The 15,108-nt window shown below is 47.5% G+C and overlaps 1 long non-coding RNA gene across 1 annotated transcript; it reads left to right on the top strand.

The window, feature by feature from the left end:
* The first annotated feature begins 4,296 nt into the window (after positions 1-4,296).
* Positions 4,297-10,766, top strand: LOC122369762. The gene is made up of 2 exons (XR_006254470.1): positions 4,297-4,333; positions 9,732-10,766. It is a non-coding gene; the product is annotated as an uncharacterized LOC122369762 (long non-coding RNA).
* Positions 10,767-15,108: the final 4,342 nt, after the last annotated feature.

The raw sequence follows: 15,108 nt of genomic DNA, 5'->3' as shown, positions 1-15,108 counted from the left end.
GCGTGGAAATCCAGGACCCCCAGCAGGGCGCGGGTTAACACACTGCCTTGCACGCCGAAATTCCAACTCCTTCATTGTTCGGCCCGGAACTTTTTGAACGCCCCTCGTAGATTATTTGCTTGAGTTTTCGTGATCTGATGCGGTAATGACCTGGCGTTGGACCCTCCGGAATCAGGTTGCATCACCCACTCAAATCAATATACCTATGGCCTATTCTGGAGCACCGTGGCACCTTCCGAAGTCGGTGTAGGGCCTCCAGCGGCTGGTGTTGAGACGGGTCGGGGTCTATTTGGGGCGGTCGCGTGGTGTGCGGCACTCAGAGGCAGTTATGGACCTCTTTAAAGGTAGTGTGCCACCTTTGAAAGATTCCCCATTTTATTTTTCCTAGGATAAGAAGCTTCTGTTTTTACCTAATATCGCAAAAAAAATCAAAAATGGGCCTGGAATAGTGCCTTTTTCGCCTAAAAGTTTATCGGTTTTTCGATATGTATAACAACTGTAGTGGGCTGGCCTGCAAACAGGCGTCGGCAACAATCGCGAATGCGGCGCACATGTGGCAATAAGCAAAGGTCATTATAGATTTACGACGTACGGGAATGAGTTATCAGCTGTCTAATCGTAGACAACACAATGTCGAGCCTTAAACTGTAAGCCTGTATTGGTATTGTTTCTTTTATTTGGCTGTCAAACATTAATTTATGGTTTGAAATATTATTTTATGTAAAATAATTGATATGAAACAGCCGTCTCTTAAGTTATGACCCCATCTCACCACATGAAAGTGGCAGAAATGACAATGATCAGCTGACGCATTTTTCTTGGCCGAAGTCAGAGCGCACGGCCCGACGCACCACCACCGCACCACAAAGTATGAGCAGAAGCCGCGCCCAAAGCCAGGGCCCCGGTAACGTGAGGTAGCCGAGACGGGGCAGCGTGCGCTGACCCAAGCCGGGGCCGCGGCTTTGGGCGCGGTCTACCGCATCCCCGCGGGCAGCCCCGGGCTATCACATGACACCGGGAGGACGCGCGGCCCCGGCTTGGGTCAGCGCACGCTGACCCGACTCGGCTACCTCACGTTACCGGGGCCCTGGCTTTGGGCGCGGTCTACAGCACCACCTACTGTTAACGCCAGACCCCTTGAGACCCTAATTTTTCGCGATTATTTTTAAATGCGTGGAAGAATTTCAACCAGGCTCAGGACATGGCCGTTTCAAGACCTGCCGAAACTTTTACAATTTAGATATTTTGTCGGCATTTCAATATTTCAGGCACTTCTCATTGACTCGTAATGTTAAATTTCGAGCTAGATTTTCATCCGGTGTGTAGAGGCTATCACCAGTCAGCCTGTGATACGTTATGACGTCACAGCTAAGCCCCGCCTCTGTGGTCTTGGCCTGCGGCGGTTTCGGGCCGGCGCGCGGTCACTCTCGCTGTGGCGGGGAGCAGGGACGGTCGAGTGGTGCCGAAAGCCGGCGGAGTTGTGCGTAACGTCTTGGCTGACAGTGCCCAAAGAGCGACATCAGAGCGACATGATGACTGAGGAGCCATAAATGCTCAATGCGCATTGCTTGTACAATGCTGATATGTTCGCTGATATTTGCTTCATTTTTTTTTAAGCTGCAAATGACGGGCAGATGGCACATAACTGACATAAGGTTAGGAAATATTTACCTGTATTTAAAGCCTATGGCGTTGCAGATAATGCGATAATGGGATGTCAGATGTTTCCAAGTAGCTGCCGATTTGTACATCGCTATGCAACCATCGAACAACGCAATAATAACTTAATTGCCTTCGCTTCACATCATAAGGCTCGCTCGTATTTCAAACAGATATCCTACATCGAAAATCGTATTTGTTAGGAATCGTTAACCCGCGCCGGGCCGGGGGGGGGGTGTTTGAACACCCCCCCCTGCGGTTTTTCGCAGATATCTCAAAAACGGCGGCGCGGAGCGCCGCCGTTTTTGGCACACCTGTTCGTGCATCTTTTCCGCACATGTTGTAAAAATTTCAGACCAAGGTCGCCTTAGGTCAGGTCACCAGGTCACGCCAAGTGACCTCACCTCAGAAAAAATAAGAATGCTCGTCATAGCTACACCGATTGATCGATTGCCTTGAAACTTTCAGCGATTGATACGAGCAACATTATCTATAAAATGTATATCTCGGAATTTTGATATCGGTGACCTAAGGTCAGGTCAATTTTGCGACCTCTCCATTATAAGTCAATGGGAGAAAATTGAAAAGCGTTTGTTTTGCACGAACGCTATTCTAGACACTCTCAAACATCGAGATGTAGATAAAATGGACACACTGAACCGGGAAATGGCAACTGTGACCCCTCGTTATGTCCCCGAGGTCATCTCAGGTCACGAACAGAATCTAACAGTTTTTCGCTAATAACTTCTGATAGAGACGTGCTAGAGCGCTGAAAACGCCTTAGATGTGTTCGGCTCGACGTTGCGGATCGACTGATATGCAACATGACCTTTTCCGGTCAGGTCATGACCTTGACCTGAGGTCAAATTTTCAAGTTGACCTTTCAAGGTCAAATTATAGTTCATTCGACGCGTCTCGACGAGAGGAACACGATGGTGGCAAAAGTAATGTCATGGCTCTTTTGAGTCAAAAGTTATTGCCGAAAAAACGTTTTTCGTAAAAACGGCTATTTTTGGAGTTTTTGCCCTCTGGAGGCTAAACCGTTGACCTGAGGTCAAATCTGAGAACATTACTCAGAAAGGTCTGTAAAAGGGGCTATCGAATGCGCTTTTCCGCGGCGCTGTAGCTCTATCGGTTCCCGAGATAGCCGTTGGCAGTTTCCAAAATGTTGAAATAGTGAACATTTGACCTTTGGTGACCTCTGGTGACCTGACCTTTGACCTGACCCAAAAAATGACTGAAGTGTTTTCGTCCTTATTTTGGACGTTCTTTCGATTGCCGCTTACCGCGTGTCGCTACGTGGCCCAGGAGCCGAGTTAGAAGGGGGGGTGTTCAGACACCCCCCCCCCCGGCCCGGCGCGGAATCTCAGAGCACCGGCCCGGCGCGGGTTAACGTTTGTTCGAAGCACGTGTGAGTAGTAGGTTGAGGAGTGATGGTCCTCTTGGTCCTATATACAAGAGTCAGCAAGAACCTAACATTTACTTGACCGTCTGCTGCAATTGATTCATAGCACGTGAAGCGTCAGCGAAATTCATAGTCCTTTACAGATGGCAGGGTTGTCGTTTGTTAACCGCAGGTTGTTTGAAAAGACAAACACTATTCGTTAGAATTGTGTTTTTCTATTGAAAAACAACCGGAGCGGTCCGTCTCCGGGCTATGTTTTGCAAGTCTGGCCGCGAATCGAGACATCTTGATTCCAGCCTAGACGAATCGCTCAATCTTCGTAAAAATTTCAGGGTATGGGCTCCCGGGGGCGATCTACCTGATGGCACCGGTCGCTACTCGCTTAAAACCTCGTGGCACGTGGCACGTGCCATTGCATTTTCCCCATGTTAAGTCAACGGGGTTTTGGACACTTTTTGCGCGATCGCCAATGGCGGGAAAACGAGCCAAGGAAGAGGTGGTTTTCTTCCCAGCATTTTATGGCAAACACGTTTGGGTACACGCTAGTGTGCGCCGTATACCCCTCAGAACTTCGTAACGTGTCTTTGCACGAGGTCAAAGTTGAACTTTTTTCGCTCCCCATGTTAAGTCAATGGGCGTTTTTGCAGAGACATTTTCATTCGCTCATTGTACAAAATTATATGATACGATTTTGCTTTAACTTTCAGGACTTGTTGAGAAAAGACCATAGAACATGTTGTTATGCTTCTTTAAGCTGTGCAAATTCGTTTGTTGTCTTTAGGCTTCTTTAAAAATGAAAAATTTTAACATGGAAAGTCAATGGGAGCGTCTTTGGTGCTTAATAACTTTGTACCTTGAAGACATATTCAAGTGAAAAGTTGATAGGATATACAATTTTTGATGCTCTTTCCAATGATATATAGAGCGTTATTGTACGTTGTGCCGTTTTCCAGGTGTTGTCCATCCGAACTTGACAGTCACGTGACCCATTTGACCTTCGGATCCAATTCTGGTAGTCAATTCTGGCGCTTTTGTTACCATGGCGAAATATGTAACACCGTGTTCACAGTTTTCCTGACGACGAAGGTCCTGCTTAATCTGGCCAATGGCGTTCGAGAACTGCGGCCAAGCCACGCTGATCTTGAACGTGATTGGTCGGTGGGCGTAAAGAATCTCCGTCGTCAGGGAGACTGCGAACACGGGGTAAACCAAGGGGTAAACAATCTGTGCGTGGAATGGGGAGTGGTGAATGTGGAACGGCGGTGATAGGTGCTGATGTCGTCGATTTTTATTTATACTGTTATCCTTATTATACATTCTGATCATTTTTTAGGTTCAGGAGTGTTCTCTGTTGATTTAACATAAAAAAACGGTGTGTTTTACTGTTATTGCCAAGTGCCATATTGATATTGAAATTGGGGTACAATTCAACATTCACTGGTTTTTCTATGGCCTGTTGTGCATCATATCATTGGAATGGTAATGTGAATATAGGTAGGTACTCCATACACTGCTACTTTTGGGTACCTATATATAAATGTTTGACCTGATTTTACTTCACTTCACCTTATATTTTTTGCATGAACAGTTATCACAGCATTATTGTGCAAAAAATAAGGGTGGTTTAACGCGGCACTCTGCCAGCCACTTTTGGCTTCCATAGACATCAACAAGCCTATACCTCCAACACTACCAGAGGTTGACGCTAGCTCCACGGAATGCGCTGGCAGCTGCTGGCAGCGCGCCCATGAAACACAGCCAGGGGTTTCCTCTGTAAAGTCATTATTGTCTAGGTACATGGGCCTTTAGCAATTGTTAACAGCTATAAAAATTGGAATTAGAAATATTCAGGTATTATGAGCATCAGCTAAACAGGGAAGAGAATTCGGCTACAGCCCATCTTGCAACGCCTCAATGAAATTTAACGAGAAACTTAAATTGAGGGAGCAGCTGCATAACTGAGGTAAAGCCCATAAATCCTTGTGGATTTACCTACATGCCTGAGGTAAATCCACAAGGCACCTTGAGTTCAAACTATGAAGTGACTCCAAGCGAAATATAGCAGAAATTGGGACTTAAACGAGCTTAGAAATAATCTGCTTAGTGCTGGATGAGTGTTTTCACTTTAAATGAACACCACCATATTTGAGTCATGAAAAGATGTTGAGTAAGCATAAGCTTGTAGCACAAAAGATGTTTGTGATAAGTCACTAGATTGTAAAGTGTTAGTCTCTGCACATTGATTCTCTGATTGTTTGAAAAATGAAGTCTCTGCACAGTCTCTAATTGACTGAATGAGCTCTGCAGTGACAATAATGAATTTCATGGGAAGATTTTATTTGTAATAAAGAAGATAATATTTTGAGTTGATTTTACCTATTCTGTGAAGATCATAGCATGTTTAACAGCATTCCAAACAGGCATGTCAAATTTTGGATGGATCTTGGGATTTCCTTGAAGTGTGTTTACCATATGTTGTTTTTTATTCAAAGTTATTGTATTGTTCATTATTGTAAAAGCCAATCAACTTTTGCAACATTGAGGATCATACTTTAGCTTTGGAAACAAGACATATGTAGTTATGCTGATCTTCTTTTCCAGAGTCTTTGATTATCACTTAATTTCATTCACTTTTGATGTAGTGAAATTCATGATCATTTTTTTGACAAGCTACATTTGAAATGTATTGTTGCCCCCTTTTTTTACCATGCATATTTTTGTGTCTTGTGGGGTCTCATATAGCAATAACAAGAGCAGTGACATGCATAGTTTGCTTGTGTTGTCACAACTTTGTACAATATTTCCAGCTTTATAATATGCAGTTATCAGTCACATTGGGCATCACGCATATATTTGTTTGCTGCTGGAGGGAAGACACAGGAGGGAACGAGTGACTCATGTTTTTGCTTCTATCGCTTCACCCCTGGGGAATCAGTTCCTATACACCCCTTGAGTATAATGGTCACCAAGGGGTGCTGTCCTGATACGTCCACTTTCTGTTGAGAAGGTTAGAACAAACACCATGTGTGTCATTTAGTTGCACATATAATACCTCAATGTTAAGTCTGCATAAAGTCTGAATTCTGTAGCCACTCTTAATCCTAGTTTGTCGTGACTTTAATCTAGCCTGGGTGGATATTTTGCTGTGCTAAAAGCACGGACTGCGTTACGCCCCAGCACGGCGGCCGGGGCGCCTCCCCTGGAAGAGAACGGCACCGGGGAGGGGGGACGGACGGCGAGGGGCCGGGGAAGGAGCGCGGCACCGTAACCCCACAAGCCGCCCGCAACACCGCCGTTATTCTTGTGCCTCTTGGGCGCCGCCGACGCCCTGCAGATGGGGAGCGCATCCCAGACGGGCGGGACTGGGAGCCAGGAGGGCCGCCCGCGCCACCCGGCCGGCGAAGCAGCAGCCCGGCCAGGCGCGGCGGGAGGCTGGGTGGCGGCCGGACATGACATGGCCAGTCACCGTGCCGTTTTCGAGAAATTTAGAATAAAAGCACATTACCGAGATTTGAGCTCACACCCATATATGGCCTTGGCTCAGACAGTATACGAACAGGTGACGGGGATACCTCCCATAGAAGGATGAGACACGAATTTAATGCTAAATATTAGCGGCCGGCCGCTGTAGGGACGTTTTTGTACGACTTATATCTCCGCAGCCACTGGACCGTTACACTTGCGGTTTTTTTGTGTGGGGTAGTGTATGCCCTTCTTAGAAGTATTTTACTATGGACAATGCATGCGGGTAACCCCCACTGCACGTGACACGTGTAAAACAGAGAGGTGTCACTTTTGTTGTAATGACAATAGCACGGTACAACTTGATTGTAATAATGACAATAACTACATTATAACAAGGATGTAGGCACCCACCGGGCAATGTGTTTAAATGTGTCACGGTTGGGGTGCAACTGCACGTGCACACGTGCGGGGTGACGCTTCCAGATCTCGAGAACGGCCGGGCCGATTGTACTCAGATTTGGCACACCGCTAGAGACTGGTTAGGAGGGTACCGTGCGCAAGTCAGTCAGAACCCACCTGGCCTGTGCGCACGTGCAAGGTGACGCTTCCAGATCTCAGAAACGGCTGGGCCGATTGCACTCCAATTCGGCACACTTCTAGAGACCGATCATAGGGTGCCGTGCACAAGTCAGTGTGTATTTGCATGTGTCACGATAGGATTGCAACTGCACGTGCGCACGTGCAGGGGTCGCTTCCAGATCTTGAAATTGACTGGGCCGATATGTTCATGAATTTGGTACACCGCTAGAAACCGGCGAATAGCGTCCCATGCACAAGTCAATTGGACACAGCTTACACGTGCGCACATTTCACGCCGATACGCGGCGTCTTTCAGGCGCAATAAGACACATTTAATACAAAGGCCGCCCACGCCCACAGATTCGGCATGCCAAATTTCACGCCGATACACGGTACCGTTCCGGCGCAATAGGACACATAAGACATGACAAACGGATGGATGGATGGAGAACGCACGCACGGACGACTTATAATTCATAATATCTATATTATAAATCCTAAAAAGTCCGCCGCCCACGCCGTCGGGGTTACTCCCTAAAAGGCTTATTGCGGCGCCGTCGATTGACGCAGGAGGGTGAAATTTTTTCCAGTTGTGGGTCACGTAATAAAACAGGTCGTATTAAATTTTGGGCACGATGCGGCCGGGGGTGCGCCCGTGGCGCGTGCTCATGTGCGCCATAGGGTTAGCATTAGAATCGGCAAAAACAGGCTATTGCTCGGGAACGGTTAGGGCTACGGAGGTGAAATTTTCCCGCCAAGTCGAGCCCGTGCATTCATTTGTCGTATTAAATTTTCGAGGGTGTGGGTTCAGCGGTGTGCACGTGGTGGGGCCGCGACCGGCGCCGAGCAGAGGGCACGTGCTTTAGGCTCAGTTGTTCGCTTAAAAACTGAGTCAAAAGCATCAGAGCCGGGAGGTCGTTGACCTTTGACAACGAAGGCCGACACAAGGCACCGCTCGCCAAGGGGATTCGCCAGTAAATACAATTAATTTGTTTTTGCAATATCTCAGCCGTTTCTGGGCCGATTTAGCTGAAACTTGGACTGTCGGTGGCAGTGTAGGGTAGGGTAGGGTAGGGTAGGGTAGGGTAGGGTAGGGTAGGGTAGGGTAGGGTAGGGTAGGGTAGGGTAGGGTAGGGTAGGGTAGGGTAGGGTAGGGTAGGGTAGTAGGGTAGGGTAGGGTAGGGTAGGGTAGGGTAGGGTAGTGTAGTGTAGGGTAGGGTAGGGTAGGGTAGGGTAGGGTAGGGTAGGGTAGGGTAGTGTAGTGTAGTGTAGGGGTAGGGGTAGGGTAGGGTAGGGTAGGGTAGGGTAGGGTAGGGTAAGGTTAGGGTAGGGTAGGGTAGTGTAAGGGTAGGGTAGGGTAGGGTAGGGTGGGGTAGGGTAGGGTAGGGTAGGGTAGGGTAGAGTTAGGTAGGGTAGTAGGGTAGGTTAGGGTAGTAGGGTAGGTTAGGATATAGTAGGGTAGCGTAGGGTAGTAGGGTAGGGTAGGGTAGGGTAGTAGGGTAGGATAGGGTAGGGGTAGGGTGGGGTAGGGTAGGGGTAGGGTTGAGTTCAAAAAGGGCCCAACATACAAAACACTTGAACACCCCGCAACTATCACCATCCCTTACAGTTTTAAAAACAGCTACCCAAATCTACCCAAATAATATAGCTAAAAATACAAGTCAATCACCCAAAACTAATGCACCCGTAACATAACATAAATCAAAACATACAGTTATCGCGTAAACCTGTACCTCTAGTAGATCTTAAAAAGTCCGCCGCCGTCGGGGTTACGACGCTTAAAAAGGCTTAATGCGGCGCCGTCGATTGATGCACGAGGGTGAAATTTTCACGGCTCGTGGGTCGCGTCATTCAACAGGTCGTATTAAATTTGAGGCAAGATGCGGCCGGAGGTGCGCCCTTGGCGCGTGCTCATGTGCGCCATAGGGTTAGCATTAGAATCGGCAAAAACAGGCTATTGCTCGGAAACGGTAAGGGCTACGGGGGTGAAAGTTTCACGCCAAGTCGAGCGCGTGCACTCATTTGTCGTATTAAATTTTGGGCACGATTCGGCCGGGGGTGCGCCCGTGACGTGTGCTCATGTGCGCCATAGGGTTAGCATTAGAATCGGCAAAAACAGGCTGCGGCGGCGTGACGCCCAAAAACGGATATTGCGGCGCCGTCGATTGACGCACGAGGGTGAAATTTTCACGACTCGTGGGTCATGTAATTCAACAGGTCGTATTAGATTTTGGGCACGATTCGGCCGGGGGTGCGCCCGTGGCGCGTGCTCATGTGCGCCATAGGGTTAACATTAAAAACGGCAAAAACAGGCTATTGCTCCAGATGGTCCGACCACTACAACCCTATATGATGCACTCTTGGCTGCATCCCCACCCCACCCTTTCCCCTTACAGTATGAAGTATGAAAAACAGTGATTTTTTACTGGAGCTGCAAAGTGTGTCTTTGAACCACCTTATGATATACTAGTATCTAAAGTATTTGTCCATCAGGATCAGTTATCTAATGGCAGTAGACTGTTGTCTTCACATACTTCATATCTATTTTGGCTACTGCATTGTGTTCTGTAAAAAATATGGAAAGCGTTTTGGATGTAGTTTTTAATGGAATGCTTCTTTACAGATCCCGAAAGAAGATAACTGCTTGTTTTCTTCACCGCCACCAGTCTACCTACCTGCTCTCTGCACACTCGGCAGAGCGCGGCAGGGCACCCCACGGAGCTGCACTAGTCACATCCGGGCCCCACGCCGGTCGACGGCCGATGCGATGGAGGCACTACTCCGAGCTGGACTGGTGGCCGGCTCGGAGCTGGTGGATGTCGACCGCGGAGCGGCGATCTACTCCTTCCGCCGGGCCCGGCAGCAGGAGCTCCAGATGTCCTTGTGCCACCCGTCCGGCCAGGCCTCCATCCACCTTGTAGAGGCGGAGCGGGAGACGGTGAAGCTCACGGCTCCGTTGGAACATGGCCGCTGGGAGGCCTGCGGCGCGGACGACGGATGCGGCAGTTGGTCAAGACACGGCAGCCTACTCGAGGTGCTTCTCGCCTGGAGGACGCAGGCGAATCGCGTTATCCGAGCTGTGCCTCGTCATGGTGCGATGAGCCTTAATAGACTAATGCATATTCTTCCTTTGGTTGTAATTCATTTGCTGCTGCCCGCTGGGCTAAGGAGTAACTCTGGGCGCCTACTTTGGGCAGACGCTCGTCCAGTGCCGCCCTTCGTTTGCCGCACATATCTTTATTTATTCTTTGTTACAATTCCGTCTTTGGTCATTTTTTTTACCATGGGGGCACTTGAAAGTTTTGTTTTCAAATCTGTGGACATTGAACCTGGAATCGGTTTTTTGTCGGATTTCGGTTTTGTTTTTGCACTGTGGAAATATCTCGTTCAATATTTTTTAAGATAGGGCGTGCTACAACTTTTGTCTCATTACTCCTCGGTGCATCTAAATTCTAAAGTACTATAATGTGCATCTCAAGTGTTTGGTGCTGTACTGTTATTACTTATGGTTAATCCAGTGCTGTACTGTTATTATTTATGGTTAATCCAGTTTTTATTCGATTGAATCGTTGTGTGTAATGTGCATGACATCCGCGTACCGCCTGTAGCAGTGTTATATATTTTCATTTATGCTGGAAAATAATAACTTTCTTGTTCATTGGCTTTATTCGATGACAGAGACGTGCCAGATGACTGGGGCTGCGACTTGACTTGGTAGTTGTTAACGTTGCAAACTTCAACCATCAAGCATGATGTGGAAACGTCATGCTTGTTCAACCATCAAGCATGATGTGGAAACGTCACATTCCGTTATCAAATCTTCGTACCGTAAATACTGAATAAGATCAATACTAGGCTGGAGCTTGCTAGAAAAACCGTGCACTGACAACGGCGAGTGGTGGAGCTGAGTAGCGGCCGGGAGGCAGGGAAGTCAGCCAATTGTCAGATGTCTATTTCTTCACACATCTTTATTCTTTACTTTACACCGTCATAGACGTAATGCAATTATCGGAGCATGAAGTGGTTTATTGCCCTTATCACACCCTTCCAGTACGTAGCCAATGCCCATCCATCCACTTTCCGCAGGTGCAGGAGCAAGGGAGAGCGAAATAATTTTTATCGTCACTCACCTCACGCCCAACTGCTAGGCGAAAAGCCAGTACTCGCAGTTTTTCAATCTTATTTAACCCGCGCCCCAGTGGCGGTCTCCGCCAACTTCGCCCTAGTGGGGGGGGGGGGGGCATATGTTACCACCCACCTCTAACTCAAAAACTAAGAGGGCTAGAAAGACACGGTAAAAAGCAGTCGATAGCTCTTGATGCGTACGTTTGAAAGTATTTCGGTCATTTTTCACCTTAGAGCAATATTGGGGTCACCAGAGGTCATCAAAGGTCAAAATTTGCGAATTGTCATTATATTTTTCAGAAAACATGCCATTATCTCAGGAACTATGATAGCTAGAAAAACGCTGGGAAAAGCATTCGATAGCTTTTGAACTCTTCTTTTGATTAGGTCATCATCAAAAATGACCTCAGATCAACCGTTTAGCCTCCAGAGGGCAAAAACTCCAAAAATAGCTGTTTTAAAGAAGTGTTTTTCGACAATAACTTTTGACTAAAAAAAGCTAGGTCATTTCTAATGCCAGAATCGTGTTCCTCTTGCCGAGACGCGTCGAATGAACTATAATTTGACCTTGAAAGGTCAACTTCAAAATTTGACCTCAGGTCAAGGTCATGACCTGACCGGAAAAGGTCATGTTGCATATCAGTCGATGCGTCTCGGCAAGACAAACGCAATGAGGCCAACCCCAGCGTTCTATCTCTTTCCAATCGAGAGTTATTGGCAAAAAAACTGTTTGTAGCCTCAAATGACCTCGGATGACCTTTCAAGAGGCTATCAGCAAAAAAGACACCTTGGTCGTCACGGGTGGTCCAAATCCTTGTTATCCTGAAATATTTGGACTGTTCCTATGCGTACACACGGATCTAGAGGCATTTTCGTTTTTCTCCATTGACTTATAATGGAAAGGTCACGCCACTGACCTGACCTTAGGTCACGCATATAAAAAATCCGAGATATACAAATTGTAGGCACCCATAACATTATGTAATCCACCAAGTTTGAAACCTCTCTGACAAACACTGCAGGCTGGACATGATTGCGAACTTTTTTTAGGCTTGGTCAGTTAACTTGACCTAGTGACCTGACCTGACATGACCTGGGGTCAAAAATTTCACACATTGTCCAAAATTGATGTACCAAAAGCTACCCCAAGCGGCGCGGCGCTACGCGCCGCGGTTTTTTATTTATACGAAAAAAACGCGACAGGGTGGTAACATATGCCCCCCCCCCCCCACTGGGGCGAAGGTTAACCCTCGCCCGCACATGCCATTTTCCCATCCTAGAACGCACATGGGGGGGGTGGTTGCCACCCCCCCGCGCCATTTCGTTCCTGTTGGAGATAGAGCTTAGCGGTAAAGACCAAAAAGATTCTTTGGGAAGAGACGAATCCAATGATACCCAGTTTTACCTTCTCAGGTCAGTCATTGACCTTCCAGGTCAGGTCAAACTAAAAAATGTTGCTGTTTTGGGTCACCGTTGGATATCAAGTGCGCTGCTTATCAAATACCGATGACGATGCTGTTTTCTGGTGCCAAGCCAGCTAGAACCTCTTTGTCACACTACCCGACCAGAATTTTGCTGCTGAGGTCATTTCAGGTCAAGTTAGGTCAAGGTCAATTATATGTGTTTGTATGTCTGTGTGTGCCTGTGTGTATACTGATGTGTGCACCGATTGTTTTTGGGTCCATATTACATGAAATCATGATCTGAGAAGCTTTTACCAAAAATGCAGTCAAAAAACTTCACAAAAAGTAAATTCAGCTTGCCTAAAACGCAATTATCTTAGATGACCTAGGTTGACCTTGACCCTGACCTTGACCCCTGTACATCGTCGAACAACATGTTCCATGATAGGTGGGAGGTAAGACTGGCAAAAAAGGCCGAAATCAGGGTGTCAAAAGCTCACAAGGCCCATGGCAGGCGCAAGATGTTGAGAATTGGCCATTTGGGTCATGACATGACCTGAAAAACAAGGTCATATCTCCGAAACCAAAAATCACAGAAACTTGAAATTTTCAGTGGACCTCAAGAAAGGATAGAGGAGCAGCTATACGAAAAATCAGCATTCTAGCTCTAAAAATGTTGAGTGCAGAGCAGAAAGACTACCTGGGGGGGGGTGGCAACCACCCCCCCCATGTGCGGGCGAGGGTTAAGAAAAAAAGCAAATGTTTCGGCTATAAATGCGTCGTGTTCCCTGTGGTAATACTATTAGTTTAACCCGGCACCGCCTGGGCTATTTCCGTACCCACGACAGCCTGGGGGGGGGGTTGCATCCGACCCCCCCCCCCCCCTGTGTGGCCGCTGGATCCAGGACACCAGGTGTCTCAACCGCGAAAGGTACGAAAACGTATTTCTTACGGAGAGCGGCATATCGGACGCGCTTGCGTTCTTCCGCAAAGCGAGCGGCGCTACTAGGGCTCAAGGCAGAGCTGATGACAGCAGTTGCAGAGAAGGTGTCGCAGCAGGTGGCGTCCCATATCAGGCTCATTCCTCGGCTGAAAGGGAAGAGCGTTATCCCATCGGGACGTCGGCCGTCACCTCTGTCAAGGCCGGTGGGCTCTAAAACACTCTCGAGCCCTGTGCTGCTCAGTGCCCGCCGCAGCACGTCATTAAGGTTGGCGTGACGTGCGTGGCGGCCAGCACTCTTGGCACAGGAGAGACCGTGGTAGCCCAGTCGATCAGCAGGACGACGGCAGAGCTGGCAGTTGTGCGGTTCACATACCGGTGCCCCGAGTCGCAGCGCCACTGCTACCCGGACGGTTTCGTCCTCCAGGTGGAGTCCCAGACTGGTGACTGGGAGGGCTTGCACCCAGGCGGCGGTGTGGGGCTCTGCAGCAGCAAGAAGACGCACCCGGACCACCTGGTTTGCCCCATCCAGCAGACGCTGCTGAGACGTCTTAGAGAACGCCTCATCCCAAGCGCGCTGCTTGCCCTCTTCTGACCATTAGTTATACCACGGATCACCTTATGTGACACCTTGTAGGCCCGGGCAGTATGTGATCCGTGGTTATACCCAAGTTTATGTTAACTTATTTTTTATGCGTATTTATACCTATGCCCATTTTATTTGCCATACGCTAGAGCAATCTTCGCATAGAAATGAGTATTGTATAAATTGTATTATACCTATAATGAGTATGAAAAATTTTCTAGCCTGAATCTTCAATGCAAAGCAATGTCAAGAGTATTATATAAATAATAGATTTACGCTTAGGCCAAAACTTTTGTTTTTTACTTATTTCTGTTTATTAAATATTTTTTTTTAAATATATGTTAACATATTCAGCTACATTTTGTCTTAAAATTGTTTAAAGATATCAATAAACCACGATGGCGCAACTCAAACACCAAGCAGAAACTGTCACGTGACTGCCTGGCCCAACCTTTTCCTTAGGAATCTATAGGAATCTTGTCGGGACCCTTGACGGATCCGGCTGTTGATTGAGGTGTCAATTGTGAGAGAAGTAATTTCATTGAAACTTGTGAGTTTTCTGTGCTTGGTTTCGCTAGAAGATTTTGAAGACTCGGGAAGAACAGACACGGTGAGTTTGACGCTGCCCTGCCACGCTCGACAATCTTCGTCGGCTCTGGCTCGACTAACTTGTTTAGCGTCTGTTAACTTTTTCGAAAGGTAGTTAGGCAAGAAACATGAATTTCGCAAAAATCGTCCTTATTGATAGTCAAATGGTCACTCTGTTTTGCAACATTCATTATGACGCCGAGGATAACAGATTCTGGTTATATGCTCCGAAAAATGCGCATCTGAGAAAACGCGAGTTGTTTACAGCTTTGATTCACGTTGCTAGGTGGTTGCTATGGAGCTATGGATACTTCCTTACAGAGTAATTTGCATTTTGGTATCTTATGTGATATCGACA

Source organism: Amphibalanus amphitrite, unplaced genomic scaffold (genome assembly GCF_019059575.1).
Source record: "Amphibalanus amphitrite isolate SeventyFive unplaced genomic scaffold, NRLGWU_Aamphi_draft 001069F_arrow, whole genome shotgun sequence".
Lineage (NCBI taxonomy): Eukaryota > Metazoa > Arthropoda > Thecostraca > Balanomorpha > Balanidae > Amphibalanus > Amphibalanus amphitrite.
Note: the sequence above shows the minus strand (reverse complement) of the source record. Positions and strands in the feature narration are given on the sequence as shown.